The sequence below is a fragment of the Passer domesticus genome, chromosome 2 (genome assembly GCF_036417665.1).
Source record: "Passer domesticus isolate bPasDom1 chromosome 2, bPasDom1.hap1, whole genome shotgun sequence".
Taxonomy (NCBI): domain Eukaryota; kingdom Metazoa; phylum Chordata; class Aves; order Passeriformes; family Passeridae; genus Passer; species Passer domesticus.
In genome coordinates this window covers 12,732,001-12,752,375 of record NC_087475.1, presented here as the reverse complement: position 1 = coordinate 12,752,375, position 20,375 = coordinate 12,732,001, and the positions used below count along the sequence as shown (strand labels likewise).

At 39.2% G+C, this 20,375-nt stretch overlaps 1 protein-coding gene and 1 long non-coding RNA gene across 4 annotated transcripts in view; one reads left to right on the top strand and one right to left on the bottom strand.

Annotated features, from left to right (window-relative positions):
* IL1RAPL1 (interleukin 1 receptor accessory protein like 1) overlaps window positions 1-20,375 on the top strand; it is a 664,262-nt gene that overhangs the window by 4,731 nt on the left and 639,156 nt on the right. The window lies entirely within an intron of this gene.
* On the bottom strand, window positions 12,394-17,116 carry LOC135293361 (uncharacterized). The gene is made up of 2 exons (XR_010355449.1): window positions 16,183-17,116; window positions 12,394-15,293 (listed from the first exon to the last, which is right to left on the bottom strand). It is a non-coding gene; the product is annotated as an uncharacterized LOC135293361 (long non-coding RNA).

Below are 20,375 nucleotides of genomic sequence, written 5' to 3'. Positions count from 1 at the left end.
GAAGTTGTAAAGTTTAATTATAGAAGCACCATTTGCACAGCTATAGGTAAGGTTGTGTCAGGATTTCCATTATAAACCTCTATCCTGTTTCCATTCGTTGTGTCAGGGGTCCATGAAATAAAAAGAATTCATAGTAGAGACCATGATGGCTATTTTAGATTACTGTCGTGGCCTGTCAGGTCAGTAATCCATGGGCTTCTTTAAGTCTTTATATAAGTATCTACAGCAGTACCAAAACAGCCATTATGCTTTATCAATTCAGGTATATTCTTTTATTTTAAAATGTAATTAAATATGCAGTGATGGACCACAGTGACTTAGTGACTCAGGAGGGATCATTTAACATACCATTTTTTAATGAACTTTCATATAGTTTTCATACTCCTAAAACAAAAACAGATTAAATGCAGCAATTAATTATTTTTTGTGACAGCATAAAATTAATTTGCATTTAGGTGAAAACTCTTTTGGAGGGGTGGGGAGGAAAGGGAGAATAATAAAAATGAAAATTTGTGAGTTTTGAATGTTAGTATTCAAGCTTTGCATATTCCCCTGAGATAGTCACATATGGAACTCCATCCTGCAGGAGGGGAAAGTACTGTGTCATTTGTCAAAGCTCTGTAAGACCAGGGCAAGGAAATCAGGTAGTGCTGGCTCTCTGATTTGCCATTGAGTACTCAGTTTTTCTAGGTCTCACTGTACCTGTGTATTATAGGTACTCCTGGGTCAGTTCATGGTGTTACACAGCACACTATTTATGCCTCAATAACTGGGTCTGAGCAAAGGAACCAAGGGCATCAGTCAGTCTTACTGCTTTATGTGCTTTAATGTTTCATGATTGGAGGAACAGCACACAGACATAATGATAATCCTTAAACAGTTGAAGCATCAACTGCAGCATTTACTCACAAAGATTTTCAAATTGGAAATGAAGTAAAAGAAAGGGAGAACATGAAAATGTTTAGATTTTTGCCAATGCTGTAGATATTGTTTCCATTTTATTTTTTACTTCTGTGTATAATTTAGGAAATGCTTACTGTAGCTTACGAAAAGAAATACAGAAAGTTAATCCATGTGTTGAGAAGACTAATACCATCTATAGAAATCTATACAATCAGCAGGCAGACAAGGGATAGTGGTGTCAGAAAGTTTTCTGTTCTCTGGTCCTTTACAGCTGACCATGGTGAATAGAGCATTGTGAAAGAGGAGGAAGATGGAGACTGCAGAATGGGCTAGAATGGGGGCAGAAAAGCTTGTAAATGTCCAGACAGTGATGAAGTATCTTCTCTGTCTTCTAAGATGGAATATATTTTTCTTGTATTTCTTCTTGTCTGTTCTTTACTAGGGATACCCAGATGCTTAAAGTTGTTTCAGTTCCCAGCTCCCACTGTTCTACTGTACAAACCTTTGAATTTCCAACTAGGATTTCACAATACTCTTGCAAGACTGACACCAAGGTGGTGCAACTGCTGTGCTTGGAGTGTCAGTAGCAATTTCTTCTCAATCCCAACCAAAAGTTTAGACTGTTTCAGGGAAAATGAAGTCATAGTAATGTGCATCCGTTGTCGTGTGCAGGGAAAGGCTTCTGCTGCTGGTTAGGAGTGGGCTTAACCACTCTGAGTTCCCAGTGGGCTTAACCCACTCTGACCTGTCTGAGTTCCCAGACCATTTGCATCTGACTGAGAATTGCTGTGTCTGAATGGTGTAAGGAACCTGCAAGTACATCTGTGCCCTGCCTACATCCATTTGACAGTGCACCTTTACTGGATTTGACTCTGAGCTCAGATCATATGCCTCAGGGATAATTCCTACACCAAGATCTGTTGGTATGATGGAAACCTTGGGATAGAGCCACAATGTCTGCACAGGAATGTGTTTGGCCAGGATGCTTTGTGTGGCACTGATCCCTGGCAGCAATTTTAGCCCTGTGTCTGTCAGGTTGCTGCTCAGTACACAGAATTTCAGGATGGCAGCAGAGCACAGCTGTTATCATACAGCACCTTGGCATTCTGCATCTTTGACTTTCCTTTAATGCTTTCTGTCTCTTCCCACATTAAAACTTTTTTCCCTCCCCCCCCAACTCTTTTGCTCATTTTAGAATAACATAGTTGGAAATGCATGGCATTTCCTTTTTAGCAAGCTGTGACTGTGATGGAGATATGTATGCTTGTGTACCTATTTGTCAATAAGATCTGCATGTTCAGTATACACAGAGTTTTTTTTTTAATTTAACATCTCTTACAGAACAAAGACAAGGCCTGTGAACTTTCTCCTAGACATTTCTTTGGGGGATCCCATAGCTGAAAGTGGTGTGTTTACACCAATGTTAAATCAGGCTGGCTGATTGCACTGTCTCTCTGCACATACATATATATTTATTTATCATAGAATCAATAGAACATGCTGAGTTGAAAGAGACCCATCAGGATCATTGAATCCAACTCATCAGGCCTGCACAGGACACCCCAAGAGTCATACCATGTGTCTGAGAACAATGTCCAAATCCTTTTTGGTCTCAGTCAGGCTTGGTGCTGTTACCACTTCCCTGAGGAGCCTGACCACCCTCTGGGTGAAAAATGTTTTCCTGATATCCAACCTAAACTTCCCTTTACACAACTTCAGCCATTTCCTTGAGTCTGTCACTGGTCATGAGAGTAAGCAGATCATCACTGTCACCTCCACTTCCCCTCAGGAGGAAGTTGTCACTGCAGTGAGATCTCCCCTCAGTCTCCTCCAGGAGAACAGACCCAGTGACCTCAGCCCCTCCTCATAAGGTTTCCCCTCCTGATTCTTCACCATCCTGATAGCCCTACTTTGGATGCTCTCTAATACCTTCATGTACAATTTCAGAGATCATTTCCATAGCTGGTCACTAGAGGAGAGTTGTGTACATGTACACATGCACAAATACAGGTACCTGTGGAGGCCTGTGCATACCTATGCCTTTACCTGTGCACTCACTCATATACCCAAAGGAAGACTGACAGCAAGCCACAAAGAGGAAATACTCTAGTTATTCTTTATGCTAAATGGAGGAAACCAAGCATCATTCAAAAAAGACAGTAGCTGTTTTAGGTTTGATTTAGTATTTACGTTTTAGTGATCTGTAAATGCAGCATATTTGAAGACAACACAAATGTATTTTGGAATATCAAAGCAGAAACATACTTTGAAAGGACCGTTGAAGGGCTGTATGGTATCAAAGGTAATTTTAGAAATCTACATGGTAAAACTTTGAAAGATACAATCTAAGTGTTTCCTCCATATCTCTCCTAACAGAACAAGATACTATCAAAAATCTTACCTGTTGTTGTGAAGAAGCTCAGCCAGGGTATTTTTTTCAGTTCATAGTAGAAGAAAGTTTTATATGTAATATAAAAGAAACGTAAGACTTTGTGTAGTATTTCTTGTATAACACTTAGAAACTCTTCACTGTCATACTCACTATGAATAATCCATCTGCCTTTGGTAACTTCTTATCCAGAAACCATTAAGAAAGAAGAAAAGACCAGAGAATGACAGCCAAAAAAAAAAAAAAAAAAGTCTTCCAAATGAAAAGATTCCCACATGAAGAAAGAGGTGAAGGTTTTATTTATTCAGAAAAAAGAAGATACAGTATGGAAGAACAGATGATGCAGGAAATTGAAGGCTATGGAAAGATACTTTGGCTTATCTTAGATATTGTTTTCTTGATGGCCGGTAAAATTTAATTGTGGAAAGTAAAATGAGTAAAGGAAAGCACTTCTTTATGTAGTTCATTCAAATCCTTTGTCTCTTATGGACAAGGATACAGTGAAGAGAAAGCTCTAGTAGAACAGAATAGCTTGATAAAGACAAAATTTTGAAATGTTGCATTGTAATATATACCTAGGTAAGAAGATTATCAGGCTGTGTAAGAGAGGGCGCTCACCTTGTGTACCCCAGTTGTTGTGTAATCAGTGGATATATGTGTCTGTGATACTGAAGTGTGAAAGGATGCTTCTTCCAAAGGATTTCTTACTGGCTTCCCTTGGAGGTCTCCTGTCTGACTAGATGGACTGTGTGCTCTTGAGACTACAGTTCTTCACTTTCTGTTCATTTTACAAAACCAGCAATTGTAGTACTGCTTAATAAAGTTTTATTAATGTTGAGTGAAAAGCCTATTTTTTCTGTTTAAGTCCTCATTACTAAAGTCCTGGTCCAAAACACAGTGATGCAAATGGAACGAGGCCTACTACACTGTGTAGGTATTGGATCAGTCCCCAGTTTTATCATCTAATTTCCTAATTTTGGTATTTTCTGTGGAAAAAAACCCGTCATACTGCTTATGTTTAATAGGTTAACATTGATTGCAAAAAAAAAAAAACTTGTAAACTTTAACAGAATCCAATAAAGCTTACTGTATTATTGACAGTATAAACATCTCAGTAATTTCCATCATTAAGGGATATGAAACCCCCATATTTTGCTAAGTTCATCAACGCTGAAAGGAATGTCTCATTTCTTAAAAGGTTGTTACACCATCCCTGGTCTCTGCTACTTTCAGTTGCTGTGATAGAAAACTCAGAAAGATCTTTAAAATCAATCACTAAAAATATATGCTGTGTTAGTGTACATCCTGAGCTGGTTCTTTCTAAAAAATTGTCAGGTTAATCAAAATACAGATAGGTTTGTCTTTAGTTAGTTTAAATTATCCTCCTTCATATTGCTTCTTCAGTACTTTATATGTATAATGATGTACAATACATTTCTTATATATAATATTGTATATTCTGTCAAAGGGCAGTCACATGGCTCAATGGACAGACACTCTACTTCTGGCTGTTCAATTACAAGGGAACTTCCTTAATTACTTTTTTTCTCTGGATTTTTCCATTTGTAGTATCACTTAATGCTTAAGACTTCCGTATTCAGTAATGCAATGTATGTCTTTTATTTCTTTGGTGTCTGAAATCAGGCCCTTTAATTAGTTACAAATATTGCTTCTCTGTAAATTTTTGGTAAATTTGTGCATACTTCAATTTCTTGTCTCTAAACGCTGAAAGACATAAACATATTCTGCCTTCATGTCTTTCTAAGTGCTTCATCTATTTATAATATAAACTCTTCGCTTAATATTTCTATTTTATTATCTATGAAGTAGGGCTAGAGAAAACGTTAATGTCAATTTCTTCTTCCTACCTCAGTGGAAATTAAATTTTTTGCCAGCCCTTGGAAATCATAGAAAGTATTTCCATTCTTCCGGCCTCCAGAAAAGAAGTGATTTCTATGTTGGTTGGAGGGTGGATTTTTTAATATTTTTTTATTTATTTAGCAATTAGATTTTGGGAGGATTGAATCAAAAGATGCCATTTTGGACATAACATTTTAATGAAAACATTTTTTGCTCAGTAGAAAATTAATCAGGGAAGACATTTTCAGAGTACTTAATGCAAGTTCTTAGCAGAACAGGACTCTCAGCTAAGGTCTTTACATGCTAAATAATACAAATATGAAAATAGTATTGTGAGTCATACTGCTGGGGGTGGCTGGGTCAGCTGCCTGTTTCCTAAATACTAATCAGTCTTTTTAATTTGAGATTACTTCACTATTCATCTTCTAATTTTTCCCTGTTTCCTGAATTAATTATATATAAAATATGGATGGTCACGAATCAAAGGTAGCTTGTGCTTTTCCTTTCTGCCGAGGTTCAGGTGTAACCCACCTGGTTAACAGAACAAAAATGTTAATAGTGATGGGGCTTTCTGGTTTTGATGCTGAACTTCAACTCTGTGTTGGCTCTTACTCATCAAGTCTTAATCCAGTGCCCGGGGTGTTGTGGGAAGGGCTGCTGTTGGTCTCAGTGAGGAGTGAATTAGATTTGGGAATTTTAAAATCTTAGCAGCGAGGTTCTCTTCTTCCCTGCAGTGCGTTTGCCTGTGGGCAGAGCCATCACCTGCTGCATGCTCGCAGGTACTGCCTGCCTTCCGGAGAGCAGCTTTCCCACCGGGAAAGCCGGGGCAGGGCAGCTCCTGTTTCTCTGGGAGATAATCCCAGAGGTGAAGGGATCTCGGGTTTCGTACATGAAACCTTTGCTGTTTTTTTCAGGTCTTGTTACTGGAATTGACAAGGCGTGCTCAGTGCCATCCTTTGGGCTAATTCCAGCTGACGGCTCTGGACCAGGGCTGGACCGCAGAGCTCCGCGGTGACGCCGGCGGCATTTCCCCATCACAGCAGGAATGCCCCAGCCAGCGGGCTCCGTGCCCGGCACAACCTGTCGCCTGGAGACTTGTGGTTTCCATAGCTTTGTTTAATAGAAGGCATTTTTGTCTGCTCTGAAGATACTCGTGCTCGCTGATTTGGAATAATATTAAGTGAAGCAAGGGTAAACCGATTTCACACAGAATCGCCTGTCAGAGCTCTGTTTTGTCAAGAATAATGTTAGAGTAACTCCAGTGAAGCTGTTTCATTCGGCTTGCCAGATTGAGTCCAATGTGAACCTTCAACATAGATATTATTGCATTAATTTTAATGAATAAAGATCACAGACTTATTTAATTAACATAGCAAAAACCATTGTCAACAAGCAAAGAAGTTATATTGCACAGCCACTCTAATGCAATCACAAGAGTGTACTTTATGGCTATGAGAATATAATTTTCTTGTTAAAAAGCTTTGATGTTTCTTTATATATATAAAAATACAGGAAATATATAAATAAGGCTTGCCAGCCATCTCAAATGTCTCGTGTTAAAATTAATCTTTTAGCTTTAATTTGTGTTCATTTAGATGAGTTTCAGATAATACTGATGTACATATACAAGCATTTATATAAATATAAGTAGAGGTATGCATGTATAGACATAACTTTTGTTAGAAAATCACAGGTGTTAATATTGAAAACACAACTATTATGTCAATTTTCATATGTTATTTTTACCATTATTTTTATCATTTTATTTGCATGGTTGAGGAGTGTTTAACTACTAGAGTTTTACTTTTATTGTGCTTTCCTGCCTGGTCCAATTACATAGAAAATGCTCCTTTAATTAATTGTTCTTAGGGAATTCAGGAGCACTCTCTTGGAGGTTTGCCTCCTCCACCAAGACCCACTGCACAGTCTCACCTGCATGTCTGGCTTAGACCTACACATTTTTCTGTCCAAGCTCCCTCATGCATTGCTACAGGAGCTGGTTCAATGTTTCTGGAAGTCAAGGAGCCACCAGTCACCTGAATGGCAGTATCTTGTCATGTGCAAGACAGGCTGCTGTCTCTGTGCTAGTCCTGAATTCATAACTCAGAGGGAGTCTGTGTTTCGTAATAGGGGAAGCTGTGGGCAGTACATCTGTAGTTTGGCAGGAGCTGCTTGCTGTGTAGATGGCTTTAGATTACTGTTGGTGTCAAGATTCCAGCATATACTTTGGTATGTTTAATCCCACACTGATACAGAGTATGAAAACCATTGCTTGAAAGCAATATATATGTGTATAAATATAAGCCAGTCTCTAGTTTATCTAATAAGGAAACCTGAATGCAGGAATGCAAATGTGTAGTGTAGCCCAAAGTGTATCAGGCTGTATAAGTGCCACCTGAAATATGTAAGTAAGAGACTTTATTGCTTATTTGGCAGGGACTGTGGTTCTGCAGTCCTTACTTTTACTGTTATTTTTATTGACCTCTCAGAATGCTCTCAAAAAAGCTTTCAACCTTGTGCTTTGTTTTGATGAATGAATTTTCAACTAGAGACAGTTTACTATAGAATTATCTTGTATTTTTTCTACCAAGATTGGCACAATATTCTTAGCATAAAAAAGGTTTTTTTCTTTATTATTCTTTTACTGGAAATTTATACTATAAAGGTTATTGTAGGATAGAGGGAAAATACAGTAAAAATATAATACAGTAAGACTGTGTTGATATAATAGCAATTTTTTGCACCCATAAACTTTATCGTTTGTTTTGAGGATTATCTATTAAGGCTCTAATTCAAAAGAAAAAAATAACTCACATAACTTCCTCCCCCAAAAAAGGGAAAGGACACACCAGAAAGAAAAGTAAATGTTTGTAATTAAATTTAGATATCCATTTATTTAAGTCCATAATTTGTTTTAAAGTACAGATTGTCTTTCTGCTTATCTTAGAGAACAGACAGACCCTCTTACTATTTAAAGCTTATTTTAAAAATGGCTTCATTATGAAGGGGCACAATTTTTGCTTAGTCCTTATCAAAGAATAAAATTAATCAAAATATGTTGTCAATCAACACTCACTTTCCTGTAGATGGTCAGAAATAAAGCAGAGAACCATCACTGAACTCAGTAGCAAAACAGTATATGCTTTGAGGGGTTTCCATAAAATTTAGTTAACAGAACTCGGAAGTTTTATAACAAGAGTTATGGAAATTTTACATATGGGCCATAACTGATTTTAGCAGGAGGTTGTGTTTTGTTGATGTCAGGATATCTAGCTTACTTTTTCTGTTACATGGTGTGTGTGTGGTGCATGGCTTTCATGGTGAATACACGCATGAAACAGGAACTAATTTATCAGTTCCCATGAGTAAATGGCTCTGCACACCTCTTTTATTAGTGAAAACTAAATTTTATTTGAAAACAAAGACATAGAGGAGAAAATATCCTTAAATGTTCCTTTATTTTATGTGCTGTGATACACAAAAAAATCCATGAATTACCTTCAGCAATGTGGAATTTATTTATCAGATGAGACGTTCTAGCTGTCACCAGTCACTGACAGTGATTGTGACACCCTGCTGCACACATTGCTTGCATTGTACAAAAATTCTCTATTTATGTAGCACGTTGTTCCTGAGATTTCATACCACAGGTGAACAATTAGCTGCATACCTGCCAGTTAAGATAACTGAGCTGTGCAATTAGATTGTGTGACAGGTTTTGATGAAATTCAGCCTCCTTCTAGAGGCAGATTGTGAGCTGGCAGGGAGCGTGTCGGGTGCCCCAGGTGGGTGGGCACAGGATGTGCAAGCAGAGCAGCAGGAAGGGTGCTTGGAAAGGCACAGGCAGTGGTCAGCAGAGCGCTGCCTTCCCATCTTGTGCAGCCCTGCAGTTGCCACATGTCCTATGCAGCAGCTGACAGGCATGGGGAAGGCTGCTTCTAGGCTGGGTATTAAAGAAAAGCTGTGAATAGTGAAGACAGAGAAATGCTTGGTGTTGGGCAGTGTCCTCTGGCATGACTTTGGTTTGATCACATCTTTTCTGTTGCATACATCATCCCTAAGGAGAGGTTCCTGCCTCCTTGGCCAGTGTCATGCCTTGGTTTAACATCAGCTCCCAAGTGAAGGAGAGCTTGGCTGGGAGGCTGTCACCTCACTGCTGTACTCTGGGGCCAGCTGGCTAGGTGGCAGGAAGGGGGACCAGCTTGTGCTGTTTTTGGCTGCAATACAGTTCATGTTCTGCAAGTGGTGGAGAGCAGTTCATAGCCATACTGCCTGATGTGGCCTGGGACTGCAGTATTTATCATTTGGCTTTGGGCTCCTTCTCAGCCACCTGTGATGGACTCTTAGTCGTAGTTATTGCTCTTACAGTTGTTGGCGTTTTTTTATGTAGGTTTATGGTGCTATTTTTAGTTTTGTTTGTGTGAAGTACTCCCCTGCATTGTAGTGTTTTCAGACACAGAACTGGTAGATGTGTGTCCTAAGTTACGTGCTAAGGACACATAAGCTTAGGGATAGGATGGTATCAGAGGACTGTTCAGCACAGACCAAAACAATTTGTTACCTTGGCGTTACAGGCAATCTGTGGAGTGAACTGCCTTCCCTCACCTGTTGACTCCAGAGACCAGCAGTGAACTCACACCGTGCAGTGTAGATGATCCCTGTGAGTAAACTCAAGGGCTGAGCTGCTTGGCAGTGCAGACGTGTTGCCTGACGTGGATTCCCAGGAGCAGGATGGGGTGATAGCATTTCTCACCTCCCTGGCACACTTAAGGGAACAGACACATTAGAGACTGTGAGATGTGAAGATATGGTAAGATGTGGTGTTCTGTGGTGTGATGAGAGTGCAAATGACAGACTCCTGTCTGAGAAGATGGATGAGTTCCCTTCAGTAAAGCATTGATATGTTCTGTATCCTTTGAAATGCGAGCTGGTTGTCACAGGCTCTGCAGTTGTTCCTGGGGATTTTGTTATGCAGATGGTACTTTCTGATTATCACATTTTAAGACTCACGAACACATGAAAGGGAGTAGTGAAGTGGAGAGGGGTAATCTTACTGAATAAGAAAAGCATATTTATAAACAGATTTATTTTTTCTCTGAGATAAATTAGCTCACTCTGGGCCTTACATATTGAAGCTTGGTCTGGCTGTATCTGAGTTTATGAGATAACTATGCATCTTTTTTTTAACTGCCCTTTGAAAAGCCCCGGAACATGACTGTCATCACTGACATGCTGTGGAGACAGGTCTATGTGGACCTGAGTTGTGGATGGAGAGAATGTAGGAAAATAGAGATAGTGATGAAGGTAATCTCACCCCTAAGGAGTTAACAGCTGAATTAGGAACAGGCCTGCCCTTAATAGGCCACAGCTAGATCCAGTTAGGATGGGTATTGTAAAAGAGTAGGTTAGCTGGTTCAGAAATTAGTTAGAGTTTGTTGGCTGTGCTGTGAGGAAGAAGGAGTCAGTACTACGAGGAGCTGCCCATGAGAAATCACCAAGAAGGTATGAAGCTTTTGCAATAAGGTGACAGCACTGAGTACCATTCCTCCTGCCTGTTTCTTTCCGTCAGCCTTGTCAGGTGTGTGCCTGCTGCTCTCTTGAGTCAGAACTGGGAAGGCAAATGGATCTCCAATGCAGGTCCCATTCAGGGCATTGCCCTGTAACACAGATACTCTTCAGAAGTAAGCTACAAAGCTTCTTGGTCTTGCACGCTCCTTTCCACAAATTGCTCTGCCAAAAAAGGGCTGGTGAAACAAAGGTTTGGTGAAATAATTCCATTTGACACAGCCATACTTTCCTTTTGTAGGAGAACTGCACGATCGTGTTTGTTCAGCAGATTTCAATTGAAGGTGTTACTGCTTTTAGAGGCCAAGGTGGACTTCTTCCAGATGAGATTTTTTAGTTTCCACTCCATACATAGCTCCATAAAATGTCTTTGTACAGACAAAATGTGCATCTGCCTATACCTTTAGAAAGCTTTTGTGATTAAATTGTGGAAGGAATTCTTTTACCTTGCCCTGTCTGAATTGGAAATAGTGTCTGCATGTGGGAGGAAGCAGACATTGTGGTTCAGGTTTGGATGGCAATAGGGATTTCAATGTTGGTGAAGGAATTACTGTGATTTCTTTCTATTAAATAATTGTCCATAATCAGCTAGTTTCCTTCTCTCTGTGTGTTGTGCATGCTCAGAACCCATGCCACAGGGCTTAAAAGGGAAAGAAATTGGATTGGGGCAGCTGGAGAGCACGAGGTAATAACAAAACCATATTGGCAACACTCTTGACAGTAGCCATCAGCTACCGCTTCCTTCTCAATTTTTCGTAGACATCACAGTGGAGAAGGGATTTGAAGGAACAGAGAATGGAGTTCATTGTCTTTTTAGTCTGCTCAAATGATTGAGGAAGGCTATAAAAAGCCACCTCAGGCCTAATTTTGTAGAAGCCAATTCTCACAAATTGTCTGTCTGTAGGAAGAGTACAAGGCTTCAGCAATGCCAGGCCACCTGCAGATTTCACTTAAGAAGAATACAGCCCCGTTTTCATTGGACTATCAAAACAATTAACTTGCTCAAAATCAAAATGGTTCTGTAAGTTGATTTTAGCTACGGAAGAATAAATTTCTGCCAAAATATCTATGAACCTTTCAGAATTCTGTATCATAAATTACACCCTCATTGGTGAAATCTCAGTTTAGAAAATAGAAAACTAAGCTATTACTAATGAGGAGTTAAAATTTTATATGTCACAGTATTGAGCGTATTTAAAATATTTGGGTTCTTAGTTTGAATTTGGACTTCTGACCTCATATTAATAAGCAAGATTTAATTTGAAGGGGTTTTAATTTTTAATGTAGTTTGTGTCATTTTACTTCCTTAATAATCAGAAGGTCACATGGTATCAAATGAAATACCTTATGACAATCTAAATTGAGTAGATCATCATTATTACCTTTATCAGTCAGAAATAATTAATTGAATAGTGTGTATTGCTCATAGATCATGATGTCTGCTTCTGAAAAATGCATTGACCTATAAATTGTCCTCCAGTAGCCATCCCTAGACTAGACAGGAGTTGCCAGAAGAAATTTGTAGAAAGATGTCTTCTGAATGATGGGTGTTTGCACAGTAAAGCTGAGTAAGAAGGCGGCTATTCAAAGCCTCTTTTTAAGGTTTCCTGTTAGATCCTTTTAAAAAAATACAGTTTTCTATTTCTAGCATGAATTAACATAAATCACATATGAGATATATTTAATTTCTTTATTTCTGTCTAGTTATTTCCATGTAAGACAGGACACTGTTGGAACATAATACTGAACACCATATAAATTTATAGTTACATGTTCCTGGTGCCACTTTAAGTTTTACCTAAATACAGTAAAATTTTTCAGCAGATAATTCCTGAAACAGCTTATCTTTGTATTTATTTTTAAAGGTTTGTTTTACAGTGATTCATAAACTTTAATTTCCAACTGTTTATCAACTGGATATACTCCAGTTTTTAATACATACACCCATTCTTAGGAATAGAGGACAGGGCCTTATTGTTATGCAGTGCCTACTCTCCCTTAAAACAGTTTCCTTTTAGGCTTGTCCTTCTAATCTGTGTTCTGCTTTCAAGGCCAAAATAGTTGCTGGACAGCTCAGATTCAGTGCCCTTTAATTGACATGACTTTGCCTCATGTCTGTTCTCTGATGGTATACAGAAAGAAACCATAACTTCTCTGATATTTATCACAATAAGCAAGCTAAAATATTCTATTCCAATTAGACTTCTGTTCCCCTGGTGTGCTTTAACAGCTGCTTTTACACTTATCATCTGAGTTCTTTCAGAGAATACTGACCAGAAGCCTCTACATTATGCTAGGCGAGGTCTTGCTGGTGCTGTTTGCAGTAGCTCTCCCACACACCTGCCTTCAAAGGCAGATGCTAAATTTGCAGCTTTTCAGTAATATGTCATTCTGATTTGTCACTTAGGATACTGTACTGACTGCATGCACGTTTCTTGTCAGCCGTGCTTTGCTCTCAGTCTGTGGCTACCCCAGCTTCTGATGCTTTACCACTCTAACTAGAGTGTGTATTTAGTTCTGAGAATCTTAACTAGAATCTGAACGGTAACAAAAAGTATTGCCCTCTCTGCTCTGGTAAGCATCCTTAAGGGTAGGCTTTCTTCTGGCAGTGTGGGGAATGGAATTAATTGTTCATAAGTTGGCTTAAAAATTCATTCTGGTACCAGAAGGATAGAATATTTCAGTGCTACTTCATAGCATATATTGTGCAGGATGTCATGGTAGCTACTAGCATATAGGTATGTAAGACTGAACAGGTCATTCTTGCTCATGGAATCTGAGTACATTCACTGGATCACCAGAAATAGTGGTATGTGTGAAGCTCAGACCTCACTGAATATATCTTATCTTCCCATAACATGACACTGTATTTCTCATTGGCTCCTATAGTTATCAGATACTATTTAAAAATCCCTTCCTCTCAGCTCTAAAATCATGCCAGAAAATCTGTCACTTTAATGCAAGTCACAAATTCAGCTAAGAAAAATGTTATTATTTTTTTTTTATTTCAGACCTACAGAAACTTCACATGGCATATGTTTAGCCATGCAATACTCCATTATTAAGAAGTCAAGAAAAGTAAGAACAATCCACTTGGCACAGGAGAAGTACTGGCCTCCAAAAAAAAAAAAAGGGGGGTTCTAGGAAAGTAAAGTGGTGGTAAATTGTAATATCAGCATAATTTTAGGTAATAAACCCCCAGGATTTGGCTAAGTTTAGCTAGGAGTAATGTAAATGAGTCTTTGTAGAGCAATTGCATGTTTAGAGCAAGTGTAGAACAAACCCTGTGTTTAATGTCCTAAATACTTTGTTTGTGGCTCCTCAGCCTTATGGCCTCATCATATACCAAATTTTTGTGAAAAACCACTTCAACTTACATGCAATTAAGCTTTACTGAGGATGTAAAATTACAGTATAGCCAGTGTGAAATAGGATCATCAATGATGGTGACATCTGTCAGACACAAGAATAAAACTACATTATGAACCCCCAGCCATGATTGTATTATCTCATTTGCATAACCAGTGTTAAAAAATCCAGTTATGTTAGGCACTTAGCATTTCAGAATGGCCTTTAAGCACAGGAGTGAGGCTAGGAGGGGGCACCAGATAATTTTAAATTGTAGGATTAAGATGCCAGATACCATCTGGATAAGCAGCCGTGCCTGCAGTGGTGAATACAGCAGACCCATGGACCACTTCAGTCCCCCCCCAAAACATAGCTATGCCAGGGAGAGTGCTAGCAGGGGAGCAGTGGGAATGGCTGCAGATCCAGCATTTGAGCTTTCTTCCTGGCTTTATTTCCTTTTGTACTGGTGTGGCCACGGAGTCTAGCTGACTGCAAAAATGTAATATATAGTTAGTTTAAAAAGGACTTCAGAGCACCAGCCTCACACCACTTACACACCAGAAGTTCCAAGCTAATAACTCCCAACATCCTATAATTAATTAGAATAAAAAAAAGCCCTAGAAATTATGATGTGCCACAGAAAGAGAGCAGGAGAAATCAAGGGCACTAAGGGTGTCCTAGTATATATATGGTGCAATGGTGACAGTACGGACATAAAATCCTTTAATAAAGTAAATTAAGAAGTTTAAAAGAAGAAATTACTAAAGCTATAATATAGGAACAAGTCCCATGTTGCATAAAAATGGTATAATTTTTCTTCATTACTGTGTAAGATGGGAAAGGACAGATAGGAAAAAGCAGCCCAGAAACAATATGTTATTAGCTGCATCAGACAAAGGAGAGCCAAATGAGACACATCTAGGTGAGGAGCAGCTTCACAGGCTCTTCTGTCTCACCACTGGGCATGTAGGGAAAAGTGGTTTTCTTACTAATCTCAGGCATATTTAGTCAGCTAGGCAAAGGTGTATTCATTCTGGCACAAGATGTAATAATTGCCCAAGGAGGCAGCAGGAGGAGGAAGGATTGCTTTAAGGCAGTTGCAGAAGTCTGGAAGAGCAAGGCCACTGATTGTTCAGGCTTATGTCTTCTCCCCATCACCTTAGGTAAAACTGCTTGGCAATTGCTAGTAGTAATACACCCACATCAAATGAGTCTCCTCAGATACCATCTGAAGAAAAATGAGAGGAAAGAAATAGATGCTTGTTAAATTTTATTTTGGTTTCATTTTACTTTGCATTGCAGAAATTAGTATTGTGCATTTAGTGAAGTTAATAAATATGAGGTTAATGTATTCAAAACATTTACACATAATTTTGAATATTTTCAAGGTAAACAGAATGCACATTTCTGTATCACTAGAGGAAACAAACTACACATAGAACACAGGAAATTTGTATGTTTCCCCAGGCAGTAATTTTACAATATTTCTTCTCCAGTTTCTAAAAAAGAGAGGATTTATATTGCTCCATGAAGTAAAGTTTAAACCACTCTTGTATACAAAAAAAAGTTAAATGTTATATTTTTCATGAAGTATGATGTTCTTTGTACACAAGATTCCAAAGAGAATTCATGCACTTTTCTCTCAAATAATTTCTCCAAAATTCATAAAACCAAAGAACAGAGGAACAACTGAAAAACATCTGAAGAATAGCCAAAAAAACCTGACAAAAAAACCCCAAACTCATTTAGTTTTGTGCTGGGTTGGCCCTGGCTTGATGCCAAAGCTGTTCTGTCACTGCCCTCCTGAGCTGGACAGGGAAGAGAAATTAAAATGAAAGGCACATGGCTTGAGAGATAAGGACAGGGAGAGATCACTCACATGTTACTGTCAGGGGCAAAACAGACTCAACTTGTGGAAATTAATTGGATTTATTACTAGGTGAATTGCAATAGGATGTTGAGCAATAAACCCAAATCCTAGAAACACTGTCCCCTCACCCCTCTCTTCTTCCAGGGCTCAACTTCATTCCTGACTTCTCTGCCTCCTTCCTGCCAGTGGCAGGAGGGGGTGAGTGGGAGCCGTGGTCTCTGTTGGTCCTTCCTCCTCAAACTCTTACCCTATTCCAGCGTGGAGTCCCTCCCACAAGAGGCAGTCCTCAATAAGTTTCTCCAATGTGAGTCCTTCCCATGGGCTGTAGTTCTTCACAAACCACTCCACTGTTGGTCTGTTCCAAGGGGTGCATTCCTTGAGGAAAAGCCTGCTCCAGTGTGGGCTTTTCTCTCCATGGGTCCACCAGTCCTGCCAGGAGCCTGCTGCAGTGTGGGCTTCCCACAGGGTCACAGTCTCCCGGGGCATCCACTTGCCCCAGTGTGGGGTCCCTCTGTGGGCTGCAGGTGGGTCTTGGCTCCATCCTGGACCTGCATGGGCTGCAGGGGCACAGCTGCCTCACAGCTGCCTTCTTTTCCCCACAGGCTGCAGGGAAATCACTGCTCCAGCACCTGGAGCACTTCCTCCCCCTTCTTCACTGACCTTGGTGCCTGCAGGGATATTGCTCTCACATATTCTCATTCCTCTCCTTGGCTGTTGCCCTGATTTTTTAAGATTTTCTAAGCCTTCTGATGTTTGCATTCTTGTAGCAAACTTTCTCACACACTTTCTGTAAGCAATTTATTGTTTTGCATTCTTTTATGGAGGAGGAGAAATTTGATAGACTGTTGGTTTGTCCAGTGTCATTGGAGAGGTGGCACTTTCACCCTCCAATCCACTGTCACCTTTGGAAGTCTGTAAATGTTGGAGTCAGAAAATAAACTTCCCTTTTCTACCTTGAGAGCAGCAGCGCGTCCATGTCGTGTTGTTTCGTGTCCTATATAGAGACACTTGGCTGTTGTTGCACAGCATATTTTTTCTTTTTCTTAAATATGTTATCCCAGAGGTCCTGCTGCTGTCACTGATTGGCTTGGCCGTCAGTCTGTCTGTCTTGTAGCTGGCTGGCCTTGTCTCTGTCATACAAGGGGGATGCTTCTGGCAGCTTGTCAGAGAAGCCACCCCTGTCTCCCCTCCACCACCAAAACCATGCCACGTAAACCCAATACATCTGTGTCAGAGTGAATGTTGCTCTGGGCTGGATGGTAATTCAGCTGAGTGTTGGAGAATGTTCTCAGTTACAGGGGTTGCAGTGGGCTCTGTCTGCCTTAGCACTTTGTTTTGAAGCAGTAGCAAAATCTTGAAGGAAATCCCTTGGTTGTTCCCACTTCCCACGTGTCAGTTCAGTTTCCAGGGCAGCTTTTGTATGATGTGAAACAGGTGCCCCTGTAGAACAGGGCACTGCTGGCAGCTCCCTTCCCCTCTGCAGCAGCAGAGTTCAGATTCCCATCAGGCATGTGTTGGTAGAAGCCCCAGACTGAACTTCCAGCCATCCTGGAGCTGGTTCCAAGGACAAGATAAAACCTATTCTGAAGTGCAGTCTACTACACAGTGCAGAAATCAGGGCATACATGCCACATGAACTGATATAATTGTTGTTTCACTCTCTTCGCCAGGAACTGAATTAGCAGATAATATGGAAGGCATTTGGTTTGTTTTTTTTGTTTTTGGGTTATTTTTAGTTGTTGCTGTTAAAAAGGAGGGGAAAGCCCAATGATATGAAACCAGAATAAGTGAAGAGAAGGTAATTTATGTGGATAGTGGTAAATGCATGAAGGGTATTACATGCAGACCGGTAAAATAAAGTGAACTGAGTTGAATAAGAAGCACCTTTACCTTTATGGAAGAAGTTAGCTTCCTAGTAAAAAATGAGGAAATCAGCAAATTTCAACAAGATACTGCCATGTAGGCTGATCTTTTTTAAGTTCTGAGCCCTTTTTTTTTTTTTTTTAGAGCTGCCATTGCTCCTGTTAAAACAGGAACATCATCTGTGGGTATGCAGGTTCCAGCCTCCCCATCCAGCCCTTCTAGGTTAAATGAGGTTTCTGCTTCCTCAGATGATTTGTAAATCTGACAACCAAATTTTCTTAAGCAGAATTTGATTAAGGAATTTGACCCAGTTTTGCAAATAGTTTTAAAAGAGCTGAAATGACACTTTGGCTGAAGAAGAAAAGAAAAAAAAAAAAAACCCTGAAAATAAGAAGAGGAGATTTACACTTTTCATAGCACTATTTTGTCAGGTTTTGTAAGAAATGCATTATATAATTCAGCCCTTTAATCCATAACAAGATTAAAAGTAATTGTTTTCCCATGTTCTGCTTTCCTCTGAGGCTGGTTCAGTACATATCCTATTGTTTGTGTAGTATTGCATTATTTAGTAAAATCCTCAGATATTGAACAGCTGTTTGTTGGATTTGACCTGCAACATTGGAGTTATGGCACTACAAAGACAACAGATTTTGGCACTGTAATTTCTGTATAACTGAACTATGATATTTACAATAGTATGTTGCTTGCAAAATTGTCTCTGCTTGTTTTTGTTTCTGGCTGTTTTTAAAATAGCACCATTTATTAGACCAAAGAAATTTTGGAGATGTGTACACCATTATTATAATGAATTCAGATTTATTGCATTATACATTTTATATCCAAATCTAAATTTGGAGTTCTAAATTGGTCTGTAGAATTTAAGAACTAGTTGGTAGTCAATGCTGTCTTAATAGCAAATGGTATCTTAATAGTAAAAAATATAATACAGATGTTAAATTTTACATTTTCTTCTGTAAATGTATATTACATTACTTTTTCAAGTGGCACTTGTCCCTGTTATTTTAATTGCAGTAATTGCAAAGTAGAGTCCAGATGGAGTTACTATAATTTAATGCTAAGAATTTATTGACATAAATTCTGTTCACTGCTTAACTCTAAACTGTTATTTGTCTTAATAAGGTTAGTTGATGGTCATTCCTTTCCTGAAGGGAGGAGATGTTAGATTAGGAGCTGGAAGATAGAGACTTGAGGAGACTTCACCAGCTGCACAGACAAACAAGGCTTACTTTATTTATTATTGCTTTAATAACAGTTATTGAGCCCTGAGTCCAGAGCAGCTCCTTGGCACCTCGTTCCCAGTGTGCAAGGCTCCTCTTAAGTTGTCTGCTCAGTTACCTTTCATTTCTCTGCCCTGTTTTCCAGTGCTTTCCAGCCATCCTCTACTCTCACTAAACAAGTTCCTAAGCAACTACTATAAAACTCTTCCGAAATATAAAAACCATCCCGGAGGAGGGTGCTGCTCCATTGGATTGGCTTCAGTGCAGCAGGAAAGGGGTGCACCCAGCCTGGTGAGGGAACTGGCAGGAGCTTGTGTGAGTAGGCCTGGCTTTAACACCCCGTGGCCTCTTGCTGAAAGTGAAATTTGCACCCCCATGGAATAACTCCAGGAGCTAAAACGTCTGCAAGATTAGTTCTCAGTGTCTTTCTGTTTCGTTTCTAAAGATTTTGCATTAGCCAAACTGTGTTTATGTTAGCCAAAAATAAGTAAATTTACCTGTATCATAAATGCTTGACCTTTTTTATATTGTCTTGATATACTGCTTAATACTGTCAGTCTTGACACCCTGGTATGATATATTTCCAAAGAGGAGTTTTAACCTTGACAAGCATTTTAATTACTTAAAGAATGCTAATTCATGGTAACAAAAAAGAAATATTTTTAAAAAACCATATTTTGTACGAAAGTAAGGAACAAAATTTAACTTAATTAAAGTCTTGTAGAATAAGAGTGAAAACATGTTTGAGTATTACACAGAATACACAAAATAGTTCTAATGAATAGGTTTTTTTGGTCTTGTTCACAAATAAAAAAGTATATAATCTATGCTTAATTATTTAATAGCCATTCAGAGAAATCTGTACTTGATCAATATTCTAGACAAAGGTTGATTAATATTCATTGTGCTTCACAATGAGCAATCTAGAAAGAGGTGATGAATCAGTTTGCAGTCCTGGAACAAAAGATAACACTGTAGTAGTCTGAATTTAGCCAGCCTGTCTCGGTTCATAATTCCTAGTTAACTCCTTTTGATTTTTAGCTGTAAGTGAGGTTGATTGTAACTGTTGAGTAGAACAAGGGATTTTGTTGTTGTTCTTACACATGAAAGAGTGATTCAACAGGTTGCCAAGTGCTCTGGCATTCGTGCAACAAAGCACATGCTCAAGTCCTTAAATGCCTTCATTCAAGCCTTCAGTTGTTCTTGCTGGTTTGAGTTAGGCAGATGAAAAGCATTTTTGCTGGAGATATAAATAAATCATCCTAGCATGTTTCTCTGTAAATTAGTATACTGGATTAAGCTTGTTTTATTTACTTTGCTGCCTTAGGGTGAGCCATTT